The sequence below is a fragment of the Apium graveolens genome, chromosome 5 (assembly GCF_009905375.1).
Source record: "Apium graveolens cultivar Ventura chromosome 5, ASM990537v1, whole genome shotgun sequence".
Classification (NCBI taxonomy): Eukaryota; Viridiplantae; Streptophyta; class Magnoliopsida; order Apiales; family Apiaceae; genus Apium; species Apium graveolens.
The window spans coordinates 5,707,969-5,728,195 of NC_133651.1; the positions used below are offsets into that span (position 1 = coordinate 5,707,969).

Below are 20,227 nucleotides of genomic sequence, written 5' to 3' on the forward strand. Positions count from 1 at the left end.
GTCTCTCACTGATATCTTTAGTAGGTTTCAAAAACTACTAAATGCTCTGAAGTTGCATGGAAGAGTCTATCAGACAAAAGACTCTAACCTCAAGTTCCTTAGATCTCTTCCGAAGGAGCGGAAACCAATGACAGTCTCATTGAGAAATTCTCAGGATTACAAGGAGTTTACCTTGGAGAGTCTGTATGGCATCCTGAAGACTTATGAGCTTGAAATAGAGCAAGATGAGAGGATGGATAAAGGAAGGAAGAAAGGAGGATCCATAACACTGGTTGCTGAGTTAGAGAAAGAGAAAGAGATGAATGTATAAGCTGTTGAGTCTACTTCAAAGGTCTGTGAGAACAAAAGAAAAGGGCTGGTAGCTGAACATGAAGATCATTTGAGCCAAAATGACATGAATGATATTGATGAGCATTTAGCATTCCTTTCTAGAAGATTTGCCAAGCTCAAGTTCAAAAAGAACTTTGGAGCAGCCAAGCCAAGTAGAAACATGGTGGATAAATCCAAATTAATAGTGGTTTGGAAGGGCATTTTACCAGTGAGTGTAGAAAGTCAGATTCCAGCAAAAAGAAGTTTGAGCCTGTTGATTACAAACAGAAATATTTTGAGTTGCTCAAGCAAAAGGAAAGGGCTTTCATTACACAGAAAAATGACTGGGCAGCTGATGGACTGGATGAAGATGAGAATGTAAGCTATGTCAATATAGCCCTGATGGCCAAGTCTGATGAAACAGAAATAAGTTCTTCAAGTAATCAGGTAATCACCACTAACCTAGCTCATTTATCTAAAGCTGAGTGAAATGATGCAATCAATGATATGTCTACAGAATTATATCACTTGCGTGTTACACTTAAGTCCCTCACTAAGGAAAATGCTAAAATTAAAGAATATAATTTATTTTTAAGTGAGAGGAATAATGTGCTAGAGTCCCAGTTTATTGAATTTAAAAAATTGAGAATTGAGTGTAAGATTTCCGAGGATGAATTAACTGAGTCCTTGAAGAAAGAAGAGATTTTAAAGAAGCAGCTTGAACGAGAACATGAAGTGATTAAAGCATGAAATCATCCAGAGATGTTCATGCTCAAATCACTAAAGTTCAAGGTATTGAGTCCTTTTTGTGATGCAGCCTGGAAAAAGAGTAAGGAGAACTTTAATCCAATTTGGTTGAAGGATTGCTAACATATGTGGACTCGACGGATGATGAGAATGATCCGTCGGATAATCAAACGGATTATCCGTCGAGTGACAAAGAGCCACATCCGTCGCCTGTGAGCAAATCAGTGAGCAAAGCGAAGCTTGCCAAGTTAAATAAAAAATATGAATCAGTTTCCAAAAACTTTATTTCAGGAGAATCAAGTCAAGTGAAGAAGGAGAAGAAGGTTAATGTTGGTCACTTGTCCATCAAGCAATTGAATGACATATTAGAAAAGATTGAGGTTAAAACAGAAACTAAAAAGAAAAATAATAGAAATGGGAAAGTAGGGATTAACAAATATAACAACTACATACCTGATAAGTATGCTCCAAGAAAAATCTGTATTAAGTGTGGTAGTGTTAATCATTTGTCTGTTAATTACAAACTTGCCATGCCTACTCTTACATTTGTACCCTCTTCTTTTCCCAACATAAATGTCATGTCTTCTATGCCTATGAATGCTATGTCTGCTCAGAATATGAATGCACAATTTGTTAATATACCATTTGTACCTAATCCTTATTATGCTGCTATTAATATGCCACAAATACCATTTATCATGCCTTACTGAAATAATATGTTTGCAAACAACATTCCTTTTCCTGTTAATCAAAATATGCATGATAATTCTGTTCAAATGACTGGTTTCAAAGGTCAAACTCAAATGACTTAGGATGAATCAGAAATTCCCAAGTTAAATGAGATCAAACCAAAGAAACCAAAGAAGAAAGCTAACAAGGCAGGACCCAAGGAAACTTGGGTACCAAGATCAACTTGATTTAGTTTTGATGTGTGCAGGGAAACAGAAAGAATCTTTGGTACCTAGATAGTGAATGTTCAAGGCATATGACTGGAGATTCTACCCTGCTCACAGAGTTCAAGGAGAGAGATGACCCAAGTATTTCTTTTGGAGATGACAACAAGGGTTATACTGTGGGATATGGCTTGATTTCAAAAGACAATGTCATCATTGAAGAGGTTACCCTAGTGGATGGTCTCAAGCACAACTTGTTGAGTATCAGTCAGTTTTGTGATAAGGGCAATTCAGTAACCTTCAATTCAAAAGCCTGTGTTGTGACAAACAAAAGGAGCAACAAAGTGGTTCTCACTGAAGTGAGAAAAGGAAATGTGTATTTAGCTGACTTCAACTCATCTAATGCAGAATCTGTCACTTGTCTTCTCAGTAAAGCAAGTCAAGATGAAAGTTGGCTATGGCACAAGAAGCTGTCCCATCTAAACTTCAAGACCATGAATGAGCTTGTCAAGAAAGAAATGGTTAGAGGCATTCCTCTAGTGGAGTTTTCTAAGGATGGATTGTGTGATGTCTGCAAAAAAGGAAAGCAGATCAAAGCATTATTCAGAAAGAAGCTTGATTCAACAATTGAAGAACCTTTGTAATTGCTTCACATGGATCTATTTGGACCAGTAAATGTGTTGTCCATTTCAAGAAAAAGATTTTTCCTAATAATTGTAGATGATTTCTCAAAGTTCTCTTGGACATATTTCCTAAAGTCTAAAGATGAGGCTAGTGAAATCATCATCAATCACATAAGGCAAGTCAACAATCATCCTGATTTTAAAGTAAGGAGCATCAGGAGTGATAATGGAACTGAGTTCAAGAATTCTGTGATGAGATTATTTTGTGAAGAGAATGGGATAATGCATGAGTTTTCTGCAGCAAGAACCCCACAACAAAATAGAGTAGTGGAAAGAAAGAACAGATCTCTTATTGAAGCTGCAAGGACAATGCTTGAAGAATCAAAGTTATCAATATATTTTTGGGCTGAAGCTGTGAATACTGCCTGCTACACTCAGAATATTTCTTTGATTAATCAAGCAAAGTGTATGACACCCTACCAATTGTTCAATAACAAGAAACCAACACTAAACTTTCTTCATGTCTTTGGCTGCAAATGTTTTATCTTGAGGAATCAAACTGATCAAATGAGAAGTTTGATGCTAAAGCAGATGAAGTGAAGGGTTTTTAGCATATAAACGCAGCGAAAACGTAAATTTAATCTTAAAAAAACCGAAACCCTCCGCAAGATCCATGCGAAAAATAATATTTAATTCGTAGTTCAGTATGTTTACCTTAAGAAGCTTTACGTTAATGAAAAGATGGAGGTCTTTAATAGCAATCCAAGAACGATGAACAGAGATCCTTAGCAGCTACTCCTCAAGTGTGAAGCACTCCACCGGTATCCATCAAGAAAACGATGTAATGAAGGAGGATGAGATGGAGAGAATTAGGGTTTTGTAAATCTTTTTCGTTGAGGCAAAAATAGGGTTTATAATAGTATATTTATAGGCAAAATTTTCAGCTGAAAATTTTCCCATAAAATATTATTATTATTAACCCTTTATTATTCTCACTAATAATTAAAACACCTTTTAATTATTAATCCTTTTTCTAAACTCTTTAGAAATAATTCTCTCACTTGATTTAATTTCTAAAAATTAAATTCTTAATTATTAAATATTAAGAACCTTTTCTTAATTAATTTATAATCAATTAAATCTCATTTAATCAATTATTAAATTTTCCAATTAATTATTTATTTCATAAATAAATAATTATCAGCCATTATTAATTAATTCCTCCACCATTAAATCATTCTCTTTTATGGTGTGACCCTGTAGGTTCAATATTAAGCCGGTAGTAGAAATAAATAATAATAAAACTATTTTATCATTATTTATATAAATTCTCTAATTCATTAAATATGATTAATTAATTAATCATATTTATTCTACATCGTGAGGGATATTTCTCAGCATATCGCGACTATCCGAATAATACGAATTTACTGCTTACAATGCCAAGAACCTATTCAGTGAGTAGTTACCGTACAATTAATTCCTTCTACCCTGCAATGTCACGATTAAATACAAGGCATGGAACTTGTGTCAAGCCTGTCTTATTTAATCACTTGCTTTCCCATTCACCATGCTTAGTTCCATTTAATGTAAATTAGAAACTCCTTTCTAATTTCATTCACTCTGGCCAGAGATTCCTGAACTAACATAAGTGGATCAGCATTGAACATTCTCTTCCTACACTGAAAGGGGTAGATCCTTTATTGATCATACACTATCTTCGTATATAAATTCTTATACCCAGTAGAGCCCTTATAATTATCCCTTGAGACTAAGAACTAAACCAAAGCATAGTTCCGTGTACACAAGATGACTATGATGACCTCAAGTTTAAGGATACTTGTACAACTATCACTATGTGAACAACTGCTGACACGTGAGTGAACTCCATCAGTTGTTCAGCTGTGTGAGTCATGTTCAGTGAACTTATTCTATAATAAGCACCTACATACTAACTATAGTGTCACCACACAAATGTCTATGAGAACAGACATCCTTCATAATGAAGCAAGCATAGTATGTACCGATCTTTGCGGATTATTAATTACCAGTTTGTAATCCTACCACCATGAACTATTTAAGTTTAGAGTTATCATCTTTTAGGTCTCATTATTATGATCTCATCACAATCCATAAAAAGTTTTACTATAAACTGTAATATATCTTATTTAAACATTTAAATAGATAGAGCCCACAATAAAAATAAAACAAGCCTTTTATTAATATCAATGAAATCAAAACAGATTACATAAAAGTTATTCCTAAATGCTCATACATGATTGGACTTAGGACATATCTCTTTCATGAAGGAATTTTTGTTGGATATGCTATGGGAAAAACATATAGAGTCTACAATCTTAGAACCAATATTGTTATGGAATCAATACATGTTGTGTTTGATGATAAAAAGATTGAAGGACTGCAAGATGAAGATTCTCATGAAAGCCTCAAGTTTGATAATGTGGAAGACCTGGCAAATCAGATAGCCGGATCGGTTTAGGATCGAATCAATTTTGGATCGTTTCCACTTTCGAATTTTGATATAACTGGAGATAATTCGGATCGGACCGGATGTGATTCAATTCGGGTCTAATTTGGATTCAAAGTAGTTGAAATTCAGATAAAATTCGATTCAGATATTTTTGGATCATAACTAATTTATTTATTTTTCATTTTGTTAGACTTAAAATATATGTTTTTATTAAATGTAGGATTTTTAATATAATATACTTTACTTTTACAAAATATTATGATTAGATAATTACAATATCATGAACATAAAATACTTTTAAGTATGAGTTTTGCCAGATCATATTCGGTTGGAATAATATATGGTTCGGTTTTGTTCGGTTCCAATTTATGATCGGATCCAGTATTTTGGATCATTTTTGGTTATATTTTCGGTTCAGATAAATTTGGGATCAGTTTAATTTGATTTTTGGAAAATTATCAGATTATATAATTCGAATCTTGGATCTGATCTCGGTTCCATAAATTTTGGTTCCCTTCTTCGGATCAAGACTGATGTGACTCAACTTAAACCTTTTTTTTGTCGTTTGTAATGTAGAGTAAATAAGGTATCGATTTACGCCGAGGATCAAGGGCTGACTTCTCTTCTATTTCGCTAATGGTATCAAGAATGAATTTGTCTTGTTTATCTAACAGCTAAATTAACTAGTAAGCAAGAAGAAGGTTTGTTTGTAAACAATTAAAGAAACATGTTGGAAAACATGTAGATCCACCCTAAACTCATGACACAATTCTGAAATTCATCTGATATGTTCCGAAAGATACCTATTGAGAACCTGCCATGACCATAGAGAAACAAGTTCTGCTACTCGTATAACCCCATGACCACATAGAAAGGTTAAAACAAATTACACACTTTATACAACTAATCCCATGACCACATAGAAAGATTAATTGACTTTATAGAGATAACAATCACAAAACATAAATGGATGACCACATACCATAGTTAATTCATGCGACTCTGTAAGCATTGACGTATATACAGGCACAATCAAGAACACATCTCAGATATAATTGTCATAAAGTTTAGGGCTTCAAAACAGCCATCCAACAATAACAAACTAGCCAACCATAATCAAAATAAAAGTGATAGGATACATGAGAAGATTAAAATATAATACAAAGTGTAGAGTTAGAATTTTTATCCCTATGTTGATATCAAATCTCCAAGCATAAAGTCCTCCTCCTTCTCCTTTTAGCTTCTTCTCTTGGTGGCTATCCATACATATCTTCTATCTCTAATAATATAAACCTAATATATAAAAAGTATTTTTATTGTTTTTAGGAATAAAATAAAAATTTCCCAAACCAAAAAGGTTTCTAAGGTCAAAATTCGTAGTTGACTTTTCTCTGCTGTTACTGGGCTGATCCGAATGGATTTTAAAATCTGGACCATTCTCTAATTAAATAGAATCCCGTTATCTTCACGTGGGATGTTGAATCGCCCAAATCTGATGAACGGAACTCAAGATACGGCCCAAACAATAAGTCTTGCTCGTGTAACCCACTAAATCCGAATTTTCTTCTAATTTAGCTCCAATCCTTTCCAATTTAGAATTCTTTGCCTCCTACAATAAAATATTATAAATTAATTAATAAAGGTCTAATTAAATGTAAAATATAATCAATATGAGAACAAATATCATCTAAAATATACACAAATTTATATTATATCAAAGACTCATTTTGCCAGGTTCGTGAAAATAAGCCCACTGTATAAATTTTCCACATATAAATTTACCAATGGCATAGCCGGATCCTCAACCGCCTTTGTTTTCCTCCTCCTATGGATCGTGAAAATCACTAGCAGACCAAGTGCAAAATAACAAAACCACAGCTCCATTAACAGAACCAATTATGATTATGATCAGAATTTTCTTATATATCTTTTTTTCACCAGTTCCATAATCTCGAACCCATTTAAAAGGCTGTGTGATGTTCCACACCAGGGCCAGTAGAAATATTTTAAAAACCATAAATATTCAAATCTCCAAACTATACTTGCTATAGATTTAAAAATTGAACTTACTAAAGTTTTGAGAGGGATTGACAATATCACAGAAATGAGTTCCGATAAAATATTCATATATCTCGTCACATTGAACTACCGTGTTATGTTGATGTTATTAGTTGTTATTTGAGGATAAATCTTTAACTATTTCTCCATCTTATAGACCAGATCAGGTGCATTCAACTCAGTTGTTCCTCCTGGCTGATAATTTAGCTTGCTACTTGATAATTTACGAATGCAAAAGATGATTTGTTAGGAATAAAGATAATTTCAAAGTTTCCAGCATCTATAGAGACAATTAACTCTTTAATTATTGGTAATTTATCACTGATATAATCTCTGAAATTTGATAACATGTTAACTTTCTGAATCTAGATCTTGATGTGTAAATGAACAAGCAAAACTAAGAAGCAAAATGTATATTCATAGCTTGAGTTAAAACTATACAAAGAGTTTGTTATATTCAGAGATAATTGCTTAATTGTTAAGATAAGATCTAAAATGCTCTAATCTACTGACTTATATACAGATGTACAGCTGGCTACAGACTAACTATCTCACAGAGTTTGTTGCATTTCTATAAATAATAGGTGACGTTGGGTGATGTATGAAAGTAGTAGCTTGTGCAACATGTGTTTGGTGTGTTTGTTCAATATGATCAATACCCCCCTCAAGTTGGGAGGTGTAGAATACATGCCCAACTTGGAAATCAAATGCTGAAACTGTGGTGAAGGTAAGATCTTTGTAAAAGCATCAGCAAACTGGTTTGTTGTTGGCAAATATGTAAGTTGCAATAGTCCTTCAAGAACTTTGTCACAGGTAAAGTGACAATCAATATCGATATGTTTTGTACGCTCATGGAATACTGGGTTTTTGGCAATATGAATAGAAGATTGGTTGTCACAATATAAAGTGACTGGTTTAAAATTAGAAACACCAAGTTCCTCAAGTAAACGCACAGTCCAAGTTACTTCAGCAGCAGAAGCCATAGCCCGATATTCAGATTCAGATGAAGAACGCAAAATGGTTGCTTGTTTCTTAGACTTCCAAGCAACAGGTGATTGTCTAAACAATAAAATAGAGCCGGTGACAGACCTTCGAGTCATGGGACAAGCAGTCCCAATCACTGTCAGAATATGCTTGAAGTGTTAATGAATCAGATGCCTTAAGAAGAATGCCATGGTTGAGAGAGGTAGACAGATATTTAAGTGTATGAAGTAGAGCACTGAGATGAGCAGTTCATGGATGAGACCTGAATTGACTAAGAACTTGGACGACATAACACAAGTCTGGTCGAGTGTTGGTTAAATAGTTTAATTTTCCAACTAAAGATCGGTAAGTCTCAGGATCTGACATTAAAGAACCATCTTCAGACGTGAGTTTCACGTGTAGAGGCAAAGGAGTGGAAGCTTTGTTCGGGAGAGGAAAAGAACATTCACGTAACAACTCAGTGGTAAACTTAGTTTGACTAAGTGTGATGCCATTATTATAATATCCCACTTCGATTCCCAGAAAATAATGCAATAATCCTAAATCTTTGATGTTGAAAACTTGATGAAGATGAGATTTAATAGACTGAATAGAAGCAAGATCATCACCTGTAACGATTATATCATCGACGTAAACAACCATGATGGTGACTAAAGGACCATTGTGTTTGATGAAAAGGCTATAATTATTTTTAGATTGCACAAAATGCTGGTCAGTAAGCTCTGATATCATGTTAACTTTCTGAATCTAGATCTTGATGTGTAAATGAACAAGCAAAACTAAGAAGCAAAATGTATCCATAGCTTGAGTTAAAACTATACAGAGAGTTTGTTATATTCAGAGAGAATTGCTTAGTTGCTAAGGTAAGATTTAAAATGCTCTAATCTACTGACTTATATACACATGTACAGCTGGCTACAGACTAACTATCTCGCAGAGTTTGTTGCATTTCAATAAATAATAGATGACGTTGGGTGATGTATGGAAGTAGTAGCTTGTGCAGCATGTGTTTGGTGTGTTTGTTCAATATATGATCAATATAACAAGGTAAACCGATAAGTTGAAACACTAAAATTAGCATCTAATAAGCTTCTTCCTGAAATGAAAATGGATAGAAGTGAAGGCGTACCACGTAAGTCCAGTTTTTTGTAATGTAAGTTTGTACCTGGATCGGCTTGTAAAAACTTTTGCAGTTCCGTAGAGAGGTATGCTGGTGGCAGTTGATGTAGAAGTTGATATGCCATCTGAGTTAAAGTCGTTGATGAATGTTTGGTTGTTTAATATAATTTAATGTAATGCCTGATTCTGAATCTGAGCAGCAATTGATTAAGTGCTGTTCTGCAGATGTGTAGTACTTCGACTGTACTGACAAGCACTGCATGAATAGGAGAGCAATGAACACTTCTCCTGCTCCGGATTTGAGATAATTCGAGAATTGAATTCAAGAGAAATAAATTTTGAAATTTGTTATGCTTGAATTAGTTGTTTTGACAGATTAGGTTGAACGGTTTATGATATATGGACGATTGAAATTATGGAAATAATACTTAACATCCAAACTATAATACTAATAATCATCTCTAGACAAAAAAACACATAATTATACAGAGGACTCGAGAGTCTCGAAAGTTCACCTTTTAAGATTAAAAACATCCAAACTATATACTAATAATTATGCTTGTAAAACTTAGAAATCGGTTCTACTCAGTTGTATTTTCAAAATCCGAATAATAAGTCGATTTTCCATGTATACGTTTTCAGACTCCAATAACTGGGAAGAATATGGACGCACAATGAACCAGATTTCACTATGATAATAATAAATAGAGCATCTGCTGCATAGGTGTATATAATTCACAACATTTTATGCAGCACCGGTGTTAACTTTGTATATGACATTGCGAGCCTTACACATAACTTTCAGAGGCTCAGCTTTAGGCATTGAAAGTCCTTTTCCTTCTGTTAAATCAATTTGCTCATTACTAATTCGTTCCCATTCAAAGCACTGTATCAAGGACGCTAAAACCAAGCCCACCAAGCGATGAGCTAGTCCATCCCCTGGACAAGACCTCCTCCCCATTCCAAAAGGCATCAACTTGTGTGTTTCAACTTCAATGCCTTCAAATCTCTCTGGTTTTAAGCTTTTCGGATCATCCCACACCGCGGGATTCCTGTGAATTGACCAGGCATTAACCAATACCAGGGTGCCAGCTGGAATATCGTAGCCACCAACCTTGCAGTCAGCTGATGCCTGGTGTGGTAATAATAAAGGTGTAGCTGGGAATAACCTGAAAGTCTCCAGAATAATATTATGGAGATAATGTAATTCAGGGAGATCCGACTCTTCAACAAGACGATCTTGACCGATTACATTGTCTATCTCGTCTCTAGCTTTCTTCAACACGCGTGGATGATTCAGTAGAAGAGACATTGCCCATTCAATTGTGACGCTTGATGTATCCGATCCAGCAAATATCAAATCCTACAACAAAATTATAGTGAGAAGAATCAGGCTGTGATTAATTTGCTAATTAATTTCAAGATTAGTACACCTACCGACATTAGACCTTTAATAATGACATCGCTGTGAAAATCAGGCTGCAATTTCTGAAGAGAAAGCAAATGAGCAACCATGGAGTTTCTAGCCTCGCCACTTTTATGCTCTTCAATTATTCCTTGCCAAGTACTATCCAATTTCTTAAATAACACGAAAGCGTGCTTTTTGAAATTCTTGTAATCAATCCAATTCAAAAATGGTAGAAAATCACCAGGATATGAAGCTCCGGCCATAGACAAAACCTCCTGAATTATATTCTGCACATGCTTCGCCTCCTCATTATCATCCACAACTTCCCCGTAGTATCTTTTCCCCACAATCATCCTCATCATGTTATTGAATGCTAGATCTTTTAAGAGCGGTTTCAGTTCCACTTGTCCAACCTCATTTCTTGTGTTTTGAGATAATCTGTGTAGTAACTGATTCACCTCGTCCCTACGCATGGACAGAAAAGAGTTGAGCCGGCTTGTTGAGAATATTTCAATAGCGCAGAGACGACGGAGGTGGCGCCAGTAATCACCATAGGAAGCACTAGCCATAGAGGACTGGCTGGAGTCCATCAGTTCCCCCAGAATGAAGCGACGACGATGGGCTAAAACAACATCGTTTTTGGTAAAGCATTCCTCAACTGCGGATGGTGAAGACACGACAACGACAAGGGAAGAACCGAAACGGAGAGAAAAGACAGGGCCAATATTTTTGGACAGGGCGTCCAAGGTTCTGTGTACTGGTTCCTTGATCAGGTAAAGGTGGCCTATTATTGGGAGTCTCGGAAAGGGACTAGGAGGTAAGTGCATTGATTTTTTGAACAGTTTCGAAACAAAGAGTATGAACAGAATCGAGAGGGATGTTGGAATATTAATTTAATCTAAATATGATTAATTCTGTTTTAATAATAAATCAGCTGTATATACGTGGTTGTATGCAGTTAGAATAGGTCTTAGTAGTTGAGTCTATCTAGGAGAGTAATGGAGATAAATCAGGTATTTAGTTCCTGGTTTATAATTGTTAGTTTCTCTTGTTTTTAAACATTCAGCATGTATTCATTTCAGTTATCTCTTCAATTATTATCCATTCAGAAATATTAGTCAAGCACGTTTGCTTATTGTGAGTCTATATTACTATATCTACACTTATATCTGGTATCAGAGCTTGATACATACAATCTGTCTGTACACTCATGGAAACTAACAAGGGAAAGGAGGGCTCATTTGGTTTAAGTTTTCCGATGCTCAACAAAACACACTACACAGCATGGTCACTAAAAATGAAGGTTTTCATGCAAGCCCACGACGTGTGGGATGCTATAGAACCTAAAGAAGCTACAGCAGCTGTCGAGGATAAGGTAGATAAACGTGCAATGGCCATAATCTACCAGAGAATTGCTGAGGACCTGTTGTTGTCAATTGCAGACAAGAAAACCTCAAAGGAGGCGTGGGATGCCATCAAGACAGTACATCCGGGTGCAGATAAAGTAAAAAAAGCGAAGGTTCAGACTCTTAAATCAGAGTTTGAAGCCCTCACTATGAAGGACACTGAGCAACTTGACGATTTCTGCATGAGGCTGAACGGCTTAGTAGCCAATATACGTACGTTGGGAGAGGAGATTGAAGAAGAATACGTGGTCAAGAAAATTCTGCGAGCTGTACCCACCAGATTCTTACAGATAGCTTCAGCTATTGAGCAGTTCGGGAACCTGGAGCAAATGTCTGTTGAGGAGACAATGGGCTCTCTTAAGGCCCATGAAGAAAGAGTGCGTGGGAAAAATGAGAGCAGTGATCAACAGCTACTTCTCACCGAAGAAGAATGGGTGAAAAGGGAGAATAAGGAAGGCCAACTATTACTCACTCGGGATGAGTGGGTGAAGCGAGCGAACAGAGGTAGCTCACGGGGAAGAGATGTAACAAAGGGAAGAGACTTCTTAGAGGTGGTCGTGACAGAAACAACATACGCTGTTTTAATTGCAGTGCTTACGGACACTATGCTGCGGAGTGTCGTAAACCCAGGAGAGAAAAGGAGCAAATTCATGAGGCAAATTTGGCCTATGTAAATGATGATGAACCCACTCTTTTGCTGGCAGAATGTCATGGTGTCAAGGATGAGATGATTTTGCTCCATGAAGGAGGAGTAAGTCCAAAATTGAACAAAGCTGGATTCGAAGGACAAAGGATGAAGCACTGACATATTTTAAGACATTTAAAGTATTAGTGGAAAAGGAATCAAACCAGACTATTAAAGTTCTTCGCACTGACAGAGGAGGAGAATTCTGCTCGAAGGCCTTTGCAAGTTTTTGTAACGATATGGGTATTGCTCGCCACTTTACAGCTCCATACACTCCACAACAGAACGGAGTTGTGGAGCGACGCAACAGAACTGTGGTTGCCATGGGGAGGAGTCTACTGAAAGAAAGAAACATGCCTATGTATATGTGGGGAGAAGCAATAAGGCACGCCGTTTATTTGTTAAACCGAGTGCCAACTCGAGCAGTTGAAGGTGCAACGCCTTATGAGTCATGGTCAAAGAAAAAGCCACAGGTGGAATATCTCAAGGTCTTTGGCTGCATTGCTTATATGAAAGTACCAAGTGTGCATACAACTAAATTGGATGACAGAAGTGTTCGTGTTGTTCATCTTGGACGAGAAGCAGGTACAAAGGCTTATCGTTTGTTCAATCCCGACACTGGGCGTGTGCACATTAGCCGGGACGTCGTGTTCGATGAAGCAAAGGGATGGAATTGGAACAATGCAAATAAAGATGATACACAGGTGTCGACATCATTCACTGTGGCAGGGGTATTCGGTGAAGAAGCTCAGGACGAAGAAATATCGAGTGATCAAGGCACTCCTCGAGTGGAAAATATGGGAGATGAAAACTGGTCAAACAATCATTCTTCTGAATCAGGTGAAGTAGAGTCACCTCAGTCACATACCTCACAGACTCCTCAGTCTCGTTACAGCACCACAGAAACTCTAAATGAAGATGCCTATGATGGTAGTGAGTCACCTCATCGTTATAGGCTACTTCAGGATATATACAACGAAACTGAGCAGCAGGAACTGGACGATGACTTAGCTGACGAGTTGTTGTTAGCTGGGATTGATGAACCAGTACATTTCGCAGAAGCAGTAAAAGAAAGTTGCTGGAGACAGGCCATGGACTGTGAAATTGAAGCTATAGAGAGAAACAGAACCTGGGAATTGACAAACTTGCCACCTGGTCACAAGTCGATTGCTTTGAAGTGGGTTTACAAAGTAAAAAAGGACACCGATGGGAAGATTTTGAAGCATAAGGCAAGACTCGTTGCCAAGGGATATGTACAGAAATGTGGTATTGATTTCAAACAAGCTTTTGCCCCAGTAACAAGGATGGAAACAGTACGATTACTTCTAGCATTGGCAGCCCAAAATTCTTGGGAAGTTCATCATTTGGACGTTAAATCAGCGTTCTTAAATGGTCAACTATATGAGGAGGTATATGTCCAGCAACCAGAAGGTTATGAGAAGCAAGGGGAAGAGCAAAAGGTCTACAGGTTGTTTAAAGCACTGTACGGGCTTCAACAAGCTCCTCGAGCTTGGTACAATCAACTGAATAAGTGTCTGGAAAAACTTGGGTTTATCAAATGCCCGTTGGAACATGCTGTGTATACTAAAAAGGAGGATGATGAAACTTTGATTATAGGTGAATATGTAGACGACTTGATCATCACGGGCACAAATGTAACCAATATTGTTCAGTTCAAGGCACAGATGAGTAAAGAATTCGAGATGTCAGATCTTGGACAACTGAGTTATTATCTTGGCATTGAAGTAAAACAAGGAGCAGGGCATATCGAGTTAAAACAGACGGCGTACGCTAGAAAAGTGTTGGAGAAGGCTGGCTTAACATAGTGCAACTCAGCTAAGTACCCGATGGAACCAAAGATTCAACTACACAAGGATGAGAAAGGTGAAACTGTAAATTCTACGGATTTTAAGAGTATGGTGGGTGGTTTGAGGTACTTGGTGCATACGCGCCCTGACATTGCGTATGCAGTAGGCTTGGTGAGTAGATTCATGGAGAGACCTACTGTGTTGCATCTGAACGCTGAAAAAAGAATTATGAGGTACGTGAAAGGGACGTTAAACTATGGACTGGTGTATGCTCGAGGTCGTGGTGACTATATGCTTTCTGGCTTCTCTAATAGTGATCTTGCAAGCGACATTGTGGACAGGAAATCAACAGGAGGTATGGCTTTTTATCTTGATGAATCATTGATCACATGGGTATCTCAAAAATAACGATGTGTGGCGTTGTCATCGTGTGAAGCTGAGTTTATGGCAGCCACGGCTGCGGCCTGTCAAGGGATTTGGTTACACAGTTTGTTAAGTCAGATTATGAACATCAAAGCTGGACCAGTTGTGCTTTACATTGATAACAGGTCTGCTATAGACCTTGCTAAAAATCCAGTGTTCCACGGACGTAGTAAACACATAGATGTGCGCTACCACTTCATCCGAGAATGTGTAGAGAAAGGTTCCATAGTTATCAGACATGTGAACACAGAGGCACCGCGAGCAGATATTCTTACAAATCCCATGTCAATTGTTAAGTTTGAAAGGATGCGCCAGCTGCTGGGAGTCAAGGACCTTAATCAATTTTAGATTAAGGGGGAGTTTGTTGGAATATTAATTTAATCTAAATATGATTAATTCTGTTTTAATAATAAATCAGCTGTGTATACGTGGTTGTATGCAGTTAGAATAGGTTTTAGTAGTTGAGTCTATCTAGGAGAGTAATGGAGATAAATCAGGTATTTAGTTCCTGGTTTATAGTTGTTAGTTTCTCTTGTTTTTAAACATTCAGCATGTATTCATTTCAGTTATCTCTTCAATTATTATCCATTCAGAAATATTAGTCAAGCACGTTTGCTTATTGTGAGTCTATATTACTATATCTACACTTATAAGGGAGCCATATAGTAACATGTTTGGGATTGGATCCATCGTTTGAGTCTGGTGTTTAGAAATGAAATTATTAATATCATATCAAACTTGTACTCTATGCTTCAGGTACTTGTAGATGAGACTTTGGTGCTCATGAACTAATAATCTCCTGTTTAGTCGTTTAATTTAATAATCTAAGCCGGAGAAGCCTTGAGTTGTTTAATTTGAAAAAGGCTAGGATAATTCCAAAGCTGCTGTACTGTGCTACATAGATCTTCTAAATCAGTCTTTTAGTCCTTGTTATTTTGGTAACCGGTATTGACATTGCTCCTGTCAAGAGTGGAGATTTTGCTACAAGTGCTGCAGTTTGACATTTATTTACTTTTATTTTAAGTGTCTCTTTTGTCACCTTATTTGTAGTTAGCTTATTTGTAGCGTATGATCCTCTTCCATTCCACTTCAACAATTTGATATTCTTTATTAAAACAATATTTTTTGTAATAAAAGTAAGAATTAAATAAATATCTCTCACGATGACATCGAGGAAAAAACAAGGTGTGTAGGCAAACAATTCAAATCAAGCAAAAAAAAGTAATGTGAGCATTATATTTTCACGAGGATACGAAAATTAATAAACTTCGTTAATAAGCGAAATTCTTGTTAAGTAATACACAAGTGTTAAATTTAGCTTCACCAATTTTTTTACCACAAAATTTTGGTTTCACTTATTTATTGGTGTATATTTTATAATTCTATTTTTATACGTTTTTTTAATTCTAATAAAAATTTTGGTTACACTCTTTATTCGTGTATGTATATCTTATACTTCTACACGTCTCATGATTATATTAAGTTTGATTTTAATTTTGTTATTTTATACTTCTACATATTTTATGATTCTATTAAGTTTAGTTTTTTTTATTTGCTTATACTTCTACATTTTTTATTATTCTATTAAGTTTGATTCTATTTTTGTTTCACCCTTTTAACTTTAACCTTTATGTTCTTAATTCCCTTAATACATATGTATTGCTAACTCAATATATTATAATTTTGGTTCCATCAATTTTTGGTTTCACCCATTTTTGAATTTCATTATAACTCTATATATATAATTTGTATTCTTCTTTTTACTTTTATATGACTTAAAATATTGTATTTATTATTTTACCCATTTTTTATTTGCAATTTCTATATTAATTTCAACTCAGTAATCATATTTCCCGTATAACAAATAGTATATTTTAATAAAATAAAAAAATGTAATCATAAAATAATTATAATCTTTTTATTATAGTCATAACACAAATATCGTACTCAATAGTTTGTGTTGAGTTTTCTGAGTTAAAATTAAAAATTTTGGCATGACACTTATACTACTATGATTTTTAAAAATTATTTAAATAAATTAACCCGGTCCGTAATTCGCACATGTTATCAATTAATATTAATAACAACACTTTAAATCTTTAATCATACAATTTGAAATGAGTATTATGAAGGGAAAGAATCTGACAATATAAATATTTTTACAGAACTTGCACACTATATTTGTTCGGTAGGAAATGGTCGTTGTATCAACTTTGAGGTAAATAGACATGATAATCTTAAGACGCTGGCTAATCTTGTCGTCGAATGTTTATTTACTAACTTACTAAACTAATTATTTAATATATTACCTAAACTGATTCAACATTTGAATCAATATTATCCGTAAATATATTTTAGCTCAGGATTTATTAGTTAAGATTATATATCAGATTCTATAATAGAATCAATTCTTTTACAACCTTTGTAGTAGATATAGCTAATTGAACTGGTTATTGCCCTTTTTGGGTACTTTGGGTAATTACTTATTGATGAGTGTTTGTCGACATAACTTATACGTGATATTTTCAACTTATATTTTGATAAGTTAATGTTGGTAACGACGTATTTTTTCTCAACTTATTTTAATTTTTTGCCTTTTTATTAACTTTAATTTCCAAAAATATATTTTTAAATGTTAATCTAATCTAAAATTCACAAATTAAGATAATTATATTTAAAATGAATCAATTGTGATAATTTTTTTATAAATGATAAATATGAATTCACAAAGCCGGATAAATATATGAATTCATATATTTATCATTTGTAAATCATTTATTTACTATAAATCATAAGTTACTTATTTTAAAATTTTCTAAACGGCCCAAACTACTCAAGTTGATTCAGTAGTAGAACAATAAATCTCCATAACGTTTGAGCATAAGATAATTTGTTAGTTATAAACAGTGTTCTAAAAATATCCGATTTTTAAAAAATTCCCGATTAATCCCCGATAAATCCTTAAAAAAAAATTTGTCCGATCTATTTTTTTAAATTCGATTAATATTTTTAAATTATTTTTAAATTATATATTTCATAATAAATAAGGTAAATATATTAAATATTATTAAAATATTTAAATATATCCGATTTTTGTTCCGATTAATCCCTCCGATTAATCCCAGATTTGCCGATTAATCCCTAATCGGTACCTAAACCGATTAGTACCGATTACCGATTTTTACAATCATGGTTACAAATTATTTATCAACAAGAAATTAACTCAAATTAGAATAAAAAATTCTACCATAGAAATAACTAATCAACCTTATTGTATTATAAATTACCTAAATTGATTGAGCAGCAGAACAAGAAGTTCTCAATAAAATATTTGAGCGCAAGATTTGTCAGGTGTTAATTACTTATCAGATTCTACAGTGTAACAAATTCTTTTTACAAGAAATTTGCTCTATAATAAAATAAAATTTTTATAATAGAAATAACTAATTCAGCAAATTATCTAATAAATGACCTAAGGTAGCGTTTAGAAACATTGATTTCATTTCAAATCCGAGATTTCAATTCTAGAATTTGAAATTTAGGATTTCAATTCCAAATCTTTTATTTGGATATTCAAGAAATTGAAATTCAAAAAATTGAATTTCAAAATTTTGTTTTAAAATTTTTCTTAAAACTTGAAATATTTTTATTATTATTTTCTCAGAAAATTGAAATATTTATTTTATTTATTTCAAGATAAATTTCCGAAATGGAATCCCCAAAAGAAAATTTCGAAAAAACTTCTTGATGAGAAGGTTCCCGTTAAACATTTCCTAGAAATTTTTTCGTTCTAGCAAATTTTCCGAATAAACATTTTCATCCGGAAAAATTTCTCGGAAAAATTTTTCGAAGTTTTCGGGAAAAAAAATACTAAAAAAAAATTTCTGAGAAAAAATCACGAGAATTGATTTTCGGGAAAAATATTTCCGAGATATGTTTCTCGGGAAAAAGTTCTCGAGAAAATTTCGGGAAACAATTTGTTCGGAAAAAAATTATCGAGAAATATTCTCGGGAAAATTTTTCGAGAAAAGTTTCTCGAAAAAAATTCTCTGAAAAAAATTCTCGGGAAAATTTTCTGAGAAAAGCTTCTCGAAAAAAAAATTTCGGGAAAAAAATTATTGGGAAAAAGTTCCTGAGAAAAAATTATAGGGAAACAATTCCCGAAAAAACAATACCGAGAAATATTCTCGGGAAAATTTTCCGAGAAAAGTCTCTCGAAAAAAATTCCCTGGAGAAAGACTCCCGAGAAAATGTTCTCCGGAAAAAAAATTCCGAGAAAAAGTTCTTGGGATAATTTTCCGAGAAAAATTTCTCGAAAAAAATTCCCGGAAAAAATATTCCCGAGAAAATGTTCTCCGGAAAAAATTCCTGAGAAAATTCTCGGGAAAAAATTTCCGAGAAAAAATTCTCGGGAAAAAATTCCCGAGAAAAAGTTCTCGGTAAAAAATTCCCGAGAAATAATTCCCGGGAAAAAAATTCCCGAGAAAAAGTTCTCGGTAAAAAAATCCACTGAAATAATTTTCGGAGAAAAGTTTTCTGAAAAAAATTCTCGGAAATTTATCTGCAAAAAAAATCTTAAAAGAATTTTTAGTAAAAAAAGTTCATTTGAAATGACATATTTTGCAAGTATTTCAAATTCAAAATTTTAAACTTTTTGTGTAATTGGGTTGTATTTGAACAAAATCCAATTCCAAATTCTTGGTATTTGCCAAACAGCAGATTTGACCAAATCCAGGAAGTGAAAGGAAATTCATGTATCCAAACGGGGCATAAATTGATTTAGTAGTAGAATGACTTAAAACGATCAGATAGAATCACATCATGCAAGTATTAAGCATGGATTAAAAAACAAAAATTGAAACTTTAATCAACAGAATGCAAAGAAAAAAGTTGTATTGATAAAAACTTACAGGTATAATCACAAATTGGTTAGTTCAGAGATGAACAAAAGTTTTTAATTGAAATGTGAAATTACAGAGTTAAATTTGATCCGGAGAAGAAGTCATACTCTCAGATGAAATTATAAAACAAGGGGAGAGATCACCGAAAATTTACAAAACTAGTGGGTCAGTGTCTTTACTATTAGCTGTAACCTGTAACCGTTGGATCACTTTTTAATCCCCCTGTCCAGAATAATAGAGAGGGGTCTTCACGGACTCTGTATAAAATGGTTCCTATACTAATAATCATATCTAGATAAAAAAATACTTAATTATACAGAAAATACTATAAGAAAAATGGCTAAAAATCACCGGTCAAAAATCGGTTGCTTT

General features: G+C 34.4%; 1 pseudogene; it reads right to left on the bottom strand.

The window, feature by feature from the left end:
- Positions 1-9,659: 9,659 nt before the first annotated feature.
- LOC141659688 (cytochrome P450 81Q32-like) lies at positions 9,660-11,844 on the bottom strand (annotated as a pseudogene).
- Between the last annotated feature and the right edge of the window lie 8,383 nt (positions 11,845-20,227).